Raw genomic sequence first — 14,552 nt, 5'->3', positions numbered from 1 at the left:
TGTTTGGATTGCAGGCATGTGCCACCATGCCCATCTGTCTATATTATTGGAACTTTTATTTCTGCATTTCAACAGTGAATTAATTGGGGGATATAAAGTCAAAAATTTTGTCTTTCATGGATTATTATGACACAGACCAGAGATGTAGACATCAGATTGTTTTTATTCCCTGAGGCCCAGTCCATTTCACCTTACTTCTTAACAATGTCTAAACAGAGAAGTAAACACCAGGCAGCCTTCTGTCTTTGGATTCTACATGTATAGATTCAATCAACTGAGGATTGAAAACATTTGGAAAACAATGTACCTGTACTGAACAGATGTGGACATTTTTCTTGTTATGTTTCCTTAGGCAATATAGTATAATTATTTACACTGCATTCACTGGTATTAAGTATTTAGACATATAGAGATGATTTCAGTCATACAAGCGGATGTAAGTTATATGCAAATACTACTTCATCTTTTCCACTGATTTTGATATTTGCATGGGCTCTGGATACCAAGAGATAACTGTAGTCTCATCTACACTACAGTGACAGATTATCATTTTTTTCATAGTACTAGGGTTGAATTCAGGGCCTTGTGCTTGCTAGACGAGTGCTTTACTTTGTCATGCTCCAGTCTCTTTTTTCCTTACTTATTTTTCAGATAAAGTCTCATGAATTATTGCCCAGACTGGCAATTGCCGGAATGGATCATGATCTTCCTATCTATGCCAACTAAGATTACAAGAGTGTGCCACCATTTCCACCAGTATATCTCAATATCAAGTTGTGTGGACTTCTGTCTGTTGCTGCCTGTGGGAGCTCTAGAATTCTTTATCTCATGAAGCTCTTCTGTAAAATGAGTACAATAATATATACCTTACAGAGTGTTTTGAGGATTAAGTGCCACAATAGATATGAAGTATTCAGCATAGTAGACAACAAGGCCTGGATAAATATGCTAATATTGCCGTATGTTGCCACAGTAATTAATACAAGTTGATCACACCCTTCCCTTCTCAATTTTCTTTTTTTCCAAAAGTTTTCAATAGAACAAACTTGCCTTTAGCCATGTTGGGCTTGCAAGGCTTTGACACCTCTATGATTATCCTTGTCATTATTTTTTTCCACTTTTTTCTTTATTGTCAAAGTGTGACACAGAGTGGTTACAGATTCAAAAGGAAAGCAGTGAGTACATTTCTTGTTCTACTTGTTACCTCCTACCTCACTTCCCCCCTCTCCCTTCCTCTTCCCCTCTCCCCCCAAGAGTTGTGCAGTTGGTTTACACCAAATGGTTTTGTAAGTGTTGCTTTTTGAATGGTTTGTCTTTTTGTTCTTTGTCTCTCGATTTTGGTATTCCCTCTCCCTTCCCCAGTTCTAATACCCATATAAACAGTATCCAGGGTACTCAGATGTGATACAGTGGTAGCGAGGGTACAGCCACAGGAAGGGAGTACAAGAGAAACAAAACTAAACAAACCAATCAATCAAACAAACAGACAAAGAAAAAGAGAAAAAAAAGTAGTACAAGTTCACATGGCATGTTGAGACTCTTTACAACAGAGGTATAACTCTTGTTTCCATAATGTGGAGTTCATTTCACTTGGAATCTTCTTATGTGATCATAAGGGTGTAGCTATTGGGGTATTTTCATCTTCTACCATGACTAGTTATTTATGTACTAGCTATTCCTTATGAGAGACACCATAGTGTTTATGTTTCTTCCTTGCCATTATTCTTTTGCTCAAACAAACACCTGTTTTTTTTTTCTTTCATGTGTTCTTGGAAACCAAGTCGTTTTCAGGCAAAGTTGGTACTCCAAATTGCCACCCTATGGATGGTAGTGAGTTTCTTTCTCAAGCTCCCTTTCAAAGAAAGATTATTCATTCTGCAAAGTGACTCTGGCATGAGGAATAGGGTTTAGACACAGACTCTGTGTTTGCCTTACAGAAGTTGGTCTGGTTACAATCATCATTACATGTCTGTGTGCCAGTGGTTTGCTGTCACTCTGGACGGATAGAGGTGAGGGGATGCAGAGGAAGCAAAGGAGACTAGCTAGCCTCTTAGTGACAGATGAATTGATTACATCCACCCTCTTCCTTCATAGCCAGGACAGTAATTTGTCTCTCAGTGGAATAGATATGTATTCTGACAAAGAACTGATATTTCTTCCTATGATATTATTGACAGTACTACAATTCATAGATTTTTAGTATACATTATTCACTCTTATTTAATGTCATATAGCACTGTTTCACATCAAATAGTTTTTTCCCAGAAAGTGTGTCTTGGTTTTATTGCCATGAAATTTATTTTTCTTCCCATGAGTTACTCTGATCAGAAGCAGCTGAGTTCATCAGCTGTTGAAAAAATAGCCTGTCATCAACTGTTAAAGATATAGCTACTACCAAGAACCTCTGTAATCCTAGCTACTCAGGAGGCTGAGATCTGAGGATTGTGTTTCAAAGTAAGCTGGGCAGGAATGTCCATGAAACTATTATGTCCACCTAACTACCAAAAAAGGTAAGAAGTGGTGTTGTGGCTCAAATTGTAGAGTATAAGCCTTGAACTCAAAACCTCAGTGACAGTGCCCAGGCCCCGAGTTCAAGCTCTAGGACAGTGATACACATACAAAAAAGAAAAATATAGCTCACATGTCTATTACAGTGGGATACTATTATTGTTTGGATATTGTACCATCTTCTAAAACCTATCTGCTGAAAAGTTGATCTCTAGACCAGGTGATTGAGAAGTTGTAGAACCTTTAGGAGATAAAGCCTACTGGATTGAAGTTAGCTTATGGGGATGTACTTTTATTTTCCTTTTGGGAGGCCACTCTGGAGGTTTGAAGTCAGGGCCTGGACACTGTCCATGAACTTTTATGCTCAAGGCTCTACTTGTAGCTTTTTGCTTGCTAGTTGGAGATAAGAGACTCATGGACTTTCCTGCATGGCTTCACACTTCAATCCTCAGATCTCAGCCTCCAGAGTAGCTAGGATTATAGGCATAAGCCACTGGTACCTTGCCAAGTGCATATTTCTGTTTCTTGGCTTTCATGAGGTAGAAGCTTTCTGAACTGTGTGTTCCAGTCATTATGTGTTGCCCTGCTACAAACCCCAAAACAACAGGTTCAAGGACTATGGACAGGAACCTAAAACTGTGAGCTGGCTGGGCTGGGAATATGGCCTAGTGGCAAGAGTGCTTGCCTTGTACACATGAAGCCCTGGGTTCAATTCCCCAGCACCACATATATAGAAAATGGCCAGAAGTGGCACTGTGGCTCAAGTGGCAGAGTGCTAGCCTTGAGCAAAATGAAGCCAGGGACGGTGCTCAGACCCTGAATCCAAGGCCCCGGACTGGCAAAATAATAATAATAAAAAAACTGTGAGCTAAATGTAATGTACTATGTGAAATTATTTTTTCTTGTGTTTCCCCCCCCATGGTTTAGCCCCTGTTGTCACTATTTTGATGTTGATATTCTGGGTATTGTATATAGGCTTATCTGAATTAGGGAAGGATCAAAATGGTAAGACAAAGTACAAAGGGTGAACCAATGCAACAGTGGTACTTACAAAACAATATGTTGTAAATTAACTCTACAACTTGGAGGGGGGAGGAATTGGGGAGGTAGGAAGGTGAGAGAAAAATGAGGGAGGAGGTAACAAGTTTGACAAGAAATGTACTGGCTAACTTATGTATGTAACTATAATATCTCTGTACATCACCTTAACAGTAAAATTAAATAAAAAAAGAAAATTATTTGGCCAAAAATTCAAGCGCATGCTACATTTAAAAAAATATACCTTCCCTTGATAAAATTAATCATCTCTTTTCTTTTCTGTCTTTTCTGTTATAATAATGCAAAGCTAACACAGAGACTATACCCATGAGTTTGTAAAATTATCTTAAAAGTATATATACACATACTTATCTATACAAATATATTCAGAGACATGCATACATGTACACATGCAGATATATGTATATGTAATTATAAATACATACTTATACATACTCACATCTATAAAATCTCCCAATGACCAATGTTGGTGCCCTGCTTCTGTAATCAAAATGCATAGATCTCAAGAGTTGAAATTAAGAATTACTTCTCTCACTACACTTGATAATCCATTCACCAAATTGGCTCTGCTGGCTGAAAAGTACTGATTCTCAGGTTGGAAGGGAATGTGTGCTTCTATCAGGGGACACAACAATGCTTCAACTGAATTGCATACTAAGACTGACAGTTGATCTTCTTATACTCTTCAGGTTACTAAACTTATTACAGGCAAAGAAGGGGGTTACTGTACTAGTCATGGTGCTTGGTCTTGATTTTAAAGGGGAAATTAGGTTATTTTTCATCCATATTTGGAGCAGTGAGGACTATGACTAGATTCTTAGTAGGATCTGTGGGTCATCATTTCCCATATAACATTTAATTAAAGATTAATTAATCAGTGAGTGCAGTGGCTTAGACTACTTACAGTGAATTAAATCATCCAAGAAGCTCAAGAAATTTGTCCAACTGATGTTAAAGCTAAGGGTAAAGGAAGATGGAAAAGACTGAGAATGAAAGAACTTATTTTTTTTCTTTATTGTCAAAGTGAAGTACAGAGGGGTTACAGTTTCATATGTAAGGCAGTGAGTACATTTCTTGTTCGACTTGTTACCTCCTCCCTCCTTCCTCCCTCCTACCTCTCCCTTTCCTTCTCCCCCCATGAGTTGTACAGTTGGTTTACACCAAATGGTTTTGTAAGTATTGCTTCTGGAATCATTTGTCTTCTTATCTGTTGTCTCTAGATTTTGATATTCCCTTTCCCTTCCCTAGTTCTAATACACGTATGTATATACATTACCCAGGGTACTCAGATGAGATACAGTGATAGCGGGGATACAGCCACAGGAAGGGAATAGGAGAGAAACAACCCAAAAGGTACAGTTTCACATGGCATGCTGAAAATGGAAGGACCTGGAAAAAAGTCATACTAAATGAAGTGACCCAGACCCAGAGAAACATAAACCCTATGGTGTCTCTCATAAGGAATAATTAGTACAGGTTTAGGCTAGTCATAGCAGAAGATCACAATAGCCCAATAGCTATACACTTATGAAGACATAAGATGATGCTAAGTGAAATGAACTCCATGTTATGGAGATAAGTGTTATATCATTGTTGTAATTATTTTCAACATGCCATCCAAAAGAACTTAATTTTCAATTATGGGGTGGTGTTGAATTATGGAAATAAGAATTGTAGCATATTTTGTGCAGTATGTATATATATATATATATATATATATATATATATATATATATACATATTCATTTGATCTGACCTCCAGACCTATGAGACTGAATTTGTATTATTGTAATATATGACCAAATTGTGGTACATTGTTACAATGAACAGTAAAAAACTGGTAGAATATTTTTAAACCAACTCCAAGAATGACATTTCTTCTTATTTAAAATACCTAAAGGGGTGTTTATTTTCCTTCCTTGGCTTTGCTTAGCAGGTATTCTGTCCATAATCCTGGAATAAAAGAGTAAAGGAATACCAAAGCTATATTGTCCAAGGTAAGTCAAGGTAAGTGTTTTATGGTTTTCATTTAAGTTCTCCCAGAAGCTGATCATGAAATAAGGACTGAGTTGCAATGGATACTGGGAAATAACATTAAGGGAGTGAGGAATCGAGAAAAGATGGCCAAGGTCAATTCAGTATATATTATCAGGTGGTTATTATTGAGGAAATTCTAAAGTAATCCTATTGGGGAGCTCTGGGAGCAGTATGGGGCATATATCTCAAAGTTACTCTACTCAAGAGAAAAGCAAGTTGGATAATTAATACCTAAAATTCACTGTCCTTGGTTCGGAATAGCCTTAACCACTTGGAACTTTTTAACTTCCAAGTGTAAGGGTAGAGCAATTGTCTTGGTCAGAAAAAACCTCTTAAATCCAGAATGCAGATTCTGTCAGCTGGAAGTTGAGTTATCCTGTACTTCTTTTGGGAGAATGCAGCTGTGGGGCTTGAATTCGGGGTCTAGGCATTGTTCCTAAAATTTTTTGCTCAAGACTAGTGCTCTACCACTTTGAGCCATACTTCCACTTCCATTTTTAGGTGGTTAATTGGAGTAAAGATTCTCACAGGCTGGGAATGTGGCATAGTGGTAGAGTGCTTGCCTAGCATGCATGAAGCCCTGGGTTCTATTTCTCAGCACCACATAAACAGAAAAAGCTGAAAGTGGCACTGTAACTCAAGTGGTAGAGTGATAGCCTTGACCACAAATAAGCCATGGACAGTGCTCAGGCCCTGAGTCCAAGCCCAGGTGTGTGTGTGTGTGTGTGTGTGTGTGTGTGTGTGTGTGTGTGTGTGTGTGTTTGTGTGTGTGTGTGTATTCTGTGTATTCTGATGGACTTTCCTGCTCTAGCTTGTGTTAAAGCTCCATCCTGAGATATCAGCTTCTGGAGTAGCTGGGGTTACAGGTATGAGACACCAGTTCCCAGCAAGTTAGCCTGTACTGGAGTGGTAAGGGAATATAGGAAGCAATAGTAGCCTAATCTGCACCTACAAAATTTCTCCTGAAGAATTCAGGCCGAGATTGCTTCCTTTCTATTAACTGACACATATCAAATGTACCATTCTTGAGAAAAGCAATACCTTTGAAATAATTATGTGTGCATTCTGAATGTCTACAGGAGGTTTGAAAGGTAGGCTTATTAGCTATTTTTCTTTTCTGTTTCTCATGATACAGAGCACCATACTAAACACAGTACAGGCACTGTATGTGTATTGCTGAATGGAATTGATTACCATAATTGTGTAATATCTATCCTTATCCTTGAAGGTAGCACTCTAATGAGTTTTCCTCCTGCTTCTTTGTATTTTTCCTTCATTAAAATATGTGAATTACAAGTTGGGAACTGATCACTGTAACTAAGGAAACAATCCAATGGTTTTATTTTAATATAAGTATCTCCTTGCCTACCTTATTCTGTGAGGAAATCAGTGTTGCTATGTACTATTAGTTTCCCATAGCCTTTTTGATTTTCTTATTAATATATATATATATATACATACATACACATATGCTATACATTTGTTCTGAAAAAAATAGGCTATTATACTATTCATCTTTCTTTGCCACTTGTCAATTTACTTGATAACATGTCATAGATACTCCCAGGTTAATATAGATCTAGTTCATTTATTTTAGTAGTTGCAGAATATTGTCTTTTAGATATACTGTGATTTATTCAGCCATTACTTTACTGATGGACATGCAATTTGCTCCCAATGTCCTTTTTGCCTTATTAAACAATGCTGCAGTAGACCATCCAACACAATATTCTTTACATTCTTGAAAGCAATATTATTATTATGTATGGGTGTATGTGCATTTGGAATTTTCATAGGTACTTCCAGATTATCTGCCACTTTTATCAGTACTGAAAATTCTCATTTCCCTTAAACATTCTGTATTTTATTTCTATGTAATCATATTTGGCAAACCAGCACTAAGAAAGGTTGAATATTCAGTATTCAATCAGAAACCCAAAATGCTACAAAATCTGAAACTTTGAGCATCTACCTGATGCCAGAAGTTGAAGACTATGCACATGACCTCATTTGATATGGTGCATTCAAAATGTAGACACGCTAAAAATAGTGTACAAATAAAATATATGACACCTGAATATTTGTTTAAGATTTGCGTTTCACATGTTAAAACTCACATTGCATATGCATGTATACATGATCAAGCTGACTAAAGTATAGTATATAAAGGAGTGAAGCTCGATGGAGTAATGCTCTGAACAAATAACAGTTTAATAAAGTGAACATTAGAAAGCTTTGAATGGGGGAAAGGCTAATGGGACAGCGATGAATGGAAAAGGGAATGGGTGGACAAATATAGTCATAATAGTGTAAGTGAAAAGGGAAGTAGAAAATTTGGCATGACACAGGTAGAAGGGATAGAGGTTGTAGGAGAGAATGATGAAAAGGATGGCTGTAAACAAGATGTACCAAACACATAAATTAACATGTTAAATTGTAATACACATTTACATCCATTTTGTAGATATAAATGAATGGAGAAATAAATAAATAGAGATTTGGGTGGTAGCCTAGATGTGCTTCACTATGTCTATGTCAATATCTCAGAATTTTAATTTTAACACCAAATCTAATTTTATAGACAGGTATACAAGGTATCTGTATATAATTGTGAACTTATAAGATTTCACAACAGTGCTTGGTAAGGGCTGCTTTGGGTCTCAAACGGTGCTCACAGGTGCTTGTAGATTGGCATTCCCAATCCAAATGGGAAGAAGAAACACAAGAAAGATGGCAAACAATGGAGTCTTTTCTCACACTCAAAACAAGCAGGAAACAGAGCAGTCAATCAAAGACATAGAAGAGAACCCTCAAAATGCTCTACAAAGTCTACTGATAAACATGTTAAATGAAAAGTTTGAATCAATACAGCAATCCTTCCATAAAGTAATAGATGATTTCATGGCCTCAACAAATAGAAAGATAAATGAAATTCAAGAGTCAAATGAAAACATAGCCTCCCAGGAAAAAGATTTGAGAGACAGCACTCAAAACTAAATTAATGAAGTAAAGAAGTCCATGCAAGACCTAAGAGATGACATGGAAATCATCAGGAAAGACCAGTCAGAAGGAAAAGAGATTCGAAATCAAATAGCTAGCCTACAGTCCTGACTACCTGAAGAAGAGGATCGAATCTCAGGAGCTGAAGATTCCCTAGAATCTATGGAGGAAGATCAAAAATCAATACAAATCCAGTCCAATCAACAAAACAGATCGCTACAGGAGATTCAAGACACAATCAGGAAGCCCAATTTAAGGATAATAGGTATTGAGGAAAACTTGGAGAAAGAAGTTAATGGGATAGGCAACCTATTGAACAGAATATTAGCCGAGAACTTCCCAAATATCCAGAGGGAAAGGCCTATACAGATACAAGAAGCATTTAGAACCCCAAACCGACCAGACCAGAATAGGACATCCCACCGACACATTGTGATCAAAACAGGATCAGTAGAGTACAAGGAAAGAATCCTTAAAGCTGTTAGGGAGAAGAAAAAAATCACATATAAAGGAAAAGCAACCAGAATTACCCCAGACTTCTCAGTAGAGAACACGAAAGCAAGGAGAGCCTGGAATGAGGTATACCAAACACTAAATAAAAATAACTACCAACCAAGAATACTGAACCCAGCCAAACTCTCATTCATAGCTGAAGGTCAAATAAAAGTCTTCCACAGTAAGGAAAAACTGAATCAATATATCTCCACCAAACCAGCTTTACAGAAAATCCTCAAAGATGTTCTATACAGGGAAAATAATCAAGATCCCGATACAGACAGAGAAATGAACCCTAAATAGTAAACATCAGATCAAGAAATGGGAAGACACAGCTTTTAACAAGATAGTGATAATGAAAGGAAAAAATGATCATCTCTCAATCCTAACTCTCAACATTAATGGACTTAATTTTCCAATCAAACGACATAGGCTCATAAGTTGGATCAAAAATCAAGATCCATCTTTCTGCTGCCTCCAAGAGACACATTTATCCAGCAAAAGTCAACATCTTCTAAAAGTGAAAGGCTGGAATCAAATCTATCAAGCGAATGGCCCCCATAAGAAGGTTGGAGTTGCAATCCTAGTATCAGACAAAATTGACTTCAAATTAAAAAAGGTAAGAAGAGACAAAGAAGGTTACTACATACTAGTAAAGGGATCTCTCCTACAGGAAGATATAACCATAATAAATATCTACACACCAAATGCAGGAGCACCCAACTTCATCAAACATACACTACTGACACTAAAAACACTCATAGACACAAACACATTGATAGTTTGGGACTTTAACACTCCACTATCACCTCTGGACAGATCAACACGCCAAAAACTGAACAAATAAATCACAGAACTAAATAATTGCATAGACCAACTAGACTTAACCGACATCTACAGAATATTCCACCCAGCAACAACAGAATACACATTCTTCTCCATAGCACCTGGAACATTCTCCAAAATAGATCACATCTTAGGGCACAAAGAAAATCTGTACACATTCAGAAGTATCAAAACCTTTCTCTGCATTCTCTCAGACCACAATGGAATAAAATTAGAGCTCAACTCAAACAGCCACCACAGAAAATCCTACAATTCATGGAGACTAAACAACACACTGCTGAATCATCAGTGGGTCATTGAAGAAATTAAAACGGAAATTCAATTCCAAATGGATTAAAGACCTCGAAATCAAAACAGACACCCTGAAAACACTAAAGGAAGGAGTAGGAGAAACACTTGGGCTCCTTGGTGCAGGACGGAACTTCCTTAACAAAGACCCAGAAAGGCTACAAATCAAAGAAAGCTTGGACAAATGGGACTGCATCAAACTGCAGAACTTCTGCACGGCAAAGGACATAGCTCACAAGATAAACAGAAAGAACACAGACTGGGAGAAGATCTTTACTGGACATTCAACAGAAAAAGGCCTCATATCTAAAATATATGCAGAACTAAAAAAAATTACCTTCCTTCAAAACAAAACCGCAAAGGACCAATAGCCCCCTCAACAAGTGGGCTAAAGACTTACAAAGAGACTTCTCTCATGAGGAAATGAGAATGGCCAAGAGACATATGAAAAAGTGCTCTACATCACTGGCCATAAAAGAAATGCAAATCAAAACAACATTGAGATTCCATCTCACCCCAGTAAGAATGTCATATATCAAGAAAACTAACAATAACAATTGTTGGAGGGGATGTGGCCAAAAGGGAACCCTACTTCATTGTTGGTGGGAATGTAAACTGGTTCAGCCACTCTGGCAAGCAGTATGGAGATTCCTCAGAAGGCTAAATAAAGAACTCCCCTATGACCCAGCAGCCCCACTTTTGGGTATCTATCCAAAAGACCACAAACAAAATCACAGTAATGCCACCAGCACAACAATGTTCATCGCAGCACAATTTGTCATAGCGAGAATCTGGAACCAACCCAGATGCCCCTCAGTAGAAGAATGGATCAGGAAAATGTGGTACATAGACACAATGGAATTTTATGCCTCTATCAGAAAGAATGACATTGTCCTGTTTGTAAGGAAATGGAAGGACTTGGAAAAAGTTATACTAAGTGAAGTGAGCCAGACCCAAAGAAACATGGACTCTATGGTCTCCCTTATTGGGAATAATTAGCACAGGTTTAGGCAAATCATAGCAGAGCATCACAAGGACCAATAGCTAAACCCTTATGATCACATAAGAGGATGCTAAGTGAAATGAACTCCATGTTATGGAAACAATTGTTATATCACAGTTGTAACTACTTTCAATGTGCCATATGTATCTGTAGCTTCTATTATTGATAATGTTCTTTTCTCACCTTCCTGTGGTTGTACCTACACTATCTCTGTAATCTTATCTGAGTATATTGGAAACCGTCTATACTGGTATTGGAAGCAGGAAATTGAAAGGGAATACCAAATTTGAGAGACACATGGTAAAAAAAGACAAACAACTACAAAAGCAATACCTGCAAAACTGTTTGGTGTAAGTGAACTGAACACCTCCGGGGGGGGGGGGGGAAGGAAAGGGGGAGGAGGGAGGGGGGTATGAGGGACAAGGCAACAAACATTACAAGAAATGTATCCAATGCCTAATGTATGAAACTGTAACCTCTCTGTACATCAGTTTGATAATAAAAACAAACAAACAAACAAACAAAAAACGGAAATTCAAATGTTTATGGAATTCAACCAAGATGAGGACATAAAGTTCCAGCTCCTTTGGGACACAGCAAAGGCAGTACTCAGAGGAAAATTTATATCTCTGAGTGCATACACCAACAAACTGGAGAAACAGAAACTCAATAACTTAAGGAAGCACCTTAATCTCCTAGAAATAGAACAACAAACCAAACCCCAAGTCAATAGACGGAAGCAAATAATTAAAATCAAATCAGAATTAAATCAATTAGAGACGAAAAAAAACATCGAAAGAGTCAACAAAAGAAAGAGTTGGTTCTTTGAAAAAATCAACAAGATAGACAGAGCCCTGGCAAACCTGACCAAAAAACGAAGGCAGCACACTCAAATAAACAAGATAAGAGATGGAACAGATAACATCAACACAGAAATGACAAAAATTCAGAAAATAATAAGGGACTATTTTGCAAACCTTTATGCCAACAAATTCGAGAACTTGGAAGAAATGGATGATTTCCTAGAAAAAATTCATATCCCCAAACTCAACCATGAAGATTTAAACCTTCTAAACCGACTCATATCCAGTATTGAAATAGAAATGGCAATAAATGATCTCCCATCCAAGAAAAGCCCAGGTCCAGAAGGATTCGAGGGAGGAGGGAATGAGGGATGAGGTAACAAACAGTACAAGAAATGTATCCAATGCCTAACGTATGAAACTGTAACCTGTCTTTACTTCAGTTTGATAATAAAAATTTGAAAAAAAAGAATTTTAATTTTTAAAAAGCTTGTATAAACATTGTAGAACCTGGGTTGTGAAAGTGGCTTAGTGGTGCAGTGCTTGCCTAGCATGCACGAAGCCCTGGGTTGGATTCCTTATTACTACATACACTTAAAAAGCCTGTAGTGGCATTGTGGCTCAATTGGTAGAGTGCTAGCCTTGAGCAAAAAAGAAGCTCAGGGACAGTGTCCAGGCCAAGTTCAAGCTCCAGGACTGGAAAAAAAAATGTAGAAACTAATAAAACTTCTGGTCTCAACCATCTCAGTTAAGAGAGACTTAAACTGTATTTTGTGGCTCTGACTGGTAAACTGATATGACATGTCCAGAATTTTATTGGCTGGGAATATGGCCAAGTGGTAGAATGCTTTCAAGGCATACATAAAGCCCTGGGTTTGATTCTTCAGCACCACATAAACAGAAAAAGCTGGAAGAAGTGCTCTGGCTCAAGTGATATAGTGCTAGCCTTGAGCAAAAGAAGTTAGGGACAGTGCTCAGGCCCTGAGTTCAAGCCCCAAGATGGGCAAAAAAGTAGAATTTCATTTACATGTGTCAATTTTCATAATTTTCACTCAAAAAAATTCAAAGTGGGGGGATTTCTGCATGTCCTGGGGAGATGTAGCAGAACTGAAAGCAGGAAAGGTACTCCTGTTCATCAGGTAGGATGTAGCAACATGCAGCTTTGCAAAGTAGAACATTCCTCCCACTTTGGGGGGATACAATGTGGTTGTGAGAGTAAGCAATCAATATAAAGAAGACATAATTTTCTAAATATACCCTCTGGGCTTAAAGAAATAATTGGGCTGTGCTTTGAAAGATCGTCAGTAGCTTGCAAAAGCATATAAAAAAGAGCTTTGTAAGTAAAGTAATGTCCCCTCCCTTTACATTTGTACCCATTGTCTGGCAAAGAATTGGGAAAAACTGATTTATTTATAATTTGACTTAGATTCTTAAATTGTTCCAAATAGACTCAATTTCAGAAGTAGTGAATTACTTTCTCTGTTGATCTTTTTTTTTACTGCGAAAACATCTTAAAGTAGAGAAATACAGTGACAAGATGACTAAACATCTTATTAATGTAGTTATAAACTTTTAACTTGAAAGTTATGCTTTATATTATTTTCTTTTTTTTCAAATTTTTATTATCAAACTGATGTACAGAGAGGTTACAGTTTCATACGTGAGGCATTGGATACATTTCTTGTACTGTTTGTTACCTCGTCCCTCATTCCCTCCTCCCTCCTCCCCCTTTCCCTTTCCCCCCATGAGGTGTTCAGTTCACTTTCACCAAACAGTTTTGCAAGTATTGCTTTTATAGTTGTTTGTCTTTTTTTACCCTTTGTCTCTCGATTTTGGTATTCCCTTTCAATTTCCTAGTTGTAATACCAGTATAGACGGTTTCCAATATACTCAGATAAGATTACAGAGATAGTGTAGGTACAACCACAGGAAGGTGATACAAGAACATCATCAATAGTAGAAGGTACAGATACACATGGGACGTTGAAAGTAGTTACAACTGTGATACAACAATCGTTTCCATAACATGGAGTTCATTTCACTTAGCATCATCTTATCTGATCATAAGGGTATAGCTATTTGGGCTCTTGTGATCCTCTGCTGTGACTTGCCTAAACCTGTGCTAATTATTCCCAATAAGGGAGACCATAGAGTCCATGTTTCTTTGGGTCTGGCTCACTTCACTTAGTATACTTTTTTCCAAGTCCTTCCATTTCCTTACAAATGGGGCAATGTCATTTTTTCTGATAGAGGCATAAAATTCCATTGTGTCTATGTACCACATTTTCCTGAGCCATTCGTCTACTGAGGGGCATCTGGGTTGGTTCCAGATTCTCGCTATGACAAATTGTGCTGCGATGAACATTGTTGTGCTGGTGGCTTTACTGTGATTTTGTTTGTGTTTTTTTGTTTCTTTCTTTTTCTTTTTTGGCCAGTCCTGGGGCTTGGACTCAGGGCCTGAGCACTGTCCCTGGTTTCTTTTTGTTCAAAGCTAGCACTCTGCCACTTGAGCC

This window comes from Perognathus longimembris, chromosome 28, assembly GCF_023159225.1.
Source record: "Perognathus longimembris pacificus isolate PPM17 chromosome 28, ASM2315922v1, whole genome shotgun sequence".
NCBI lineage: Eukaryota > Metazoa > Chordata > Mammalia > Rodentia > Heteromyidae > Perognathus > Perognathus longimembris.
Note: the sequence above shows the minus strand (reverse complement) of the source record.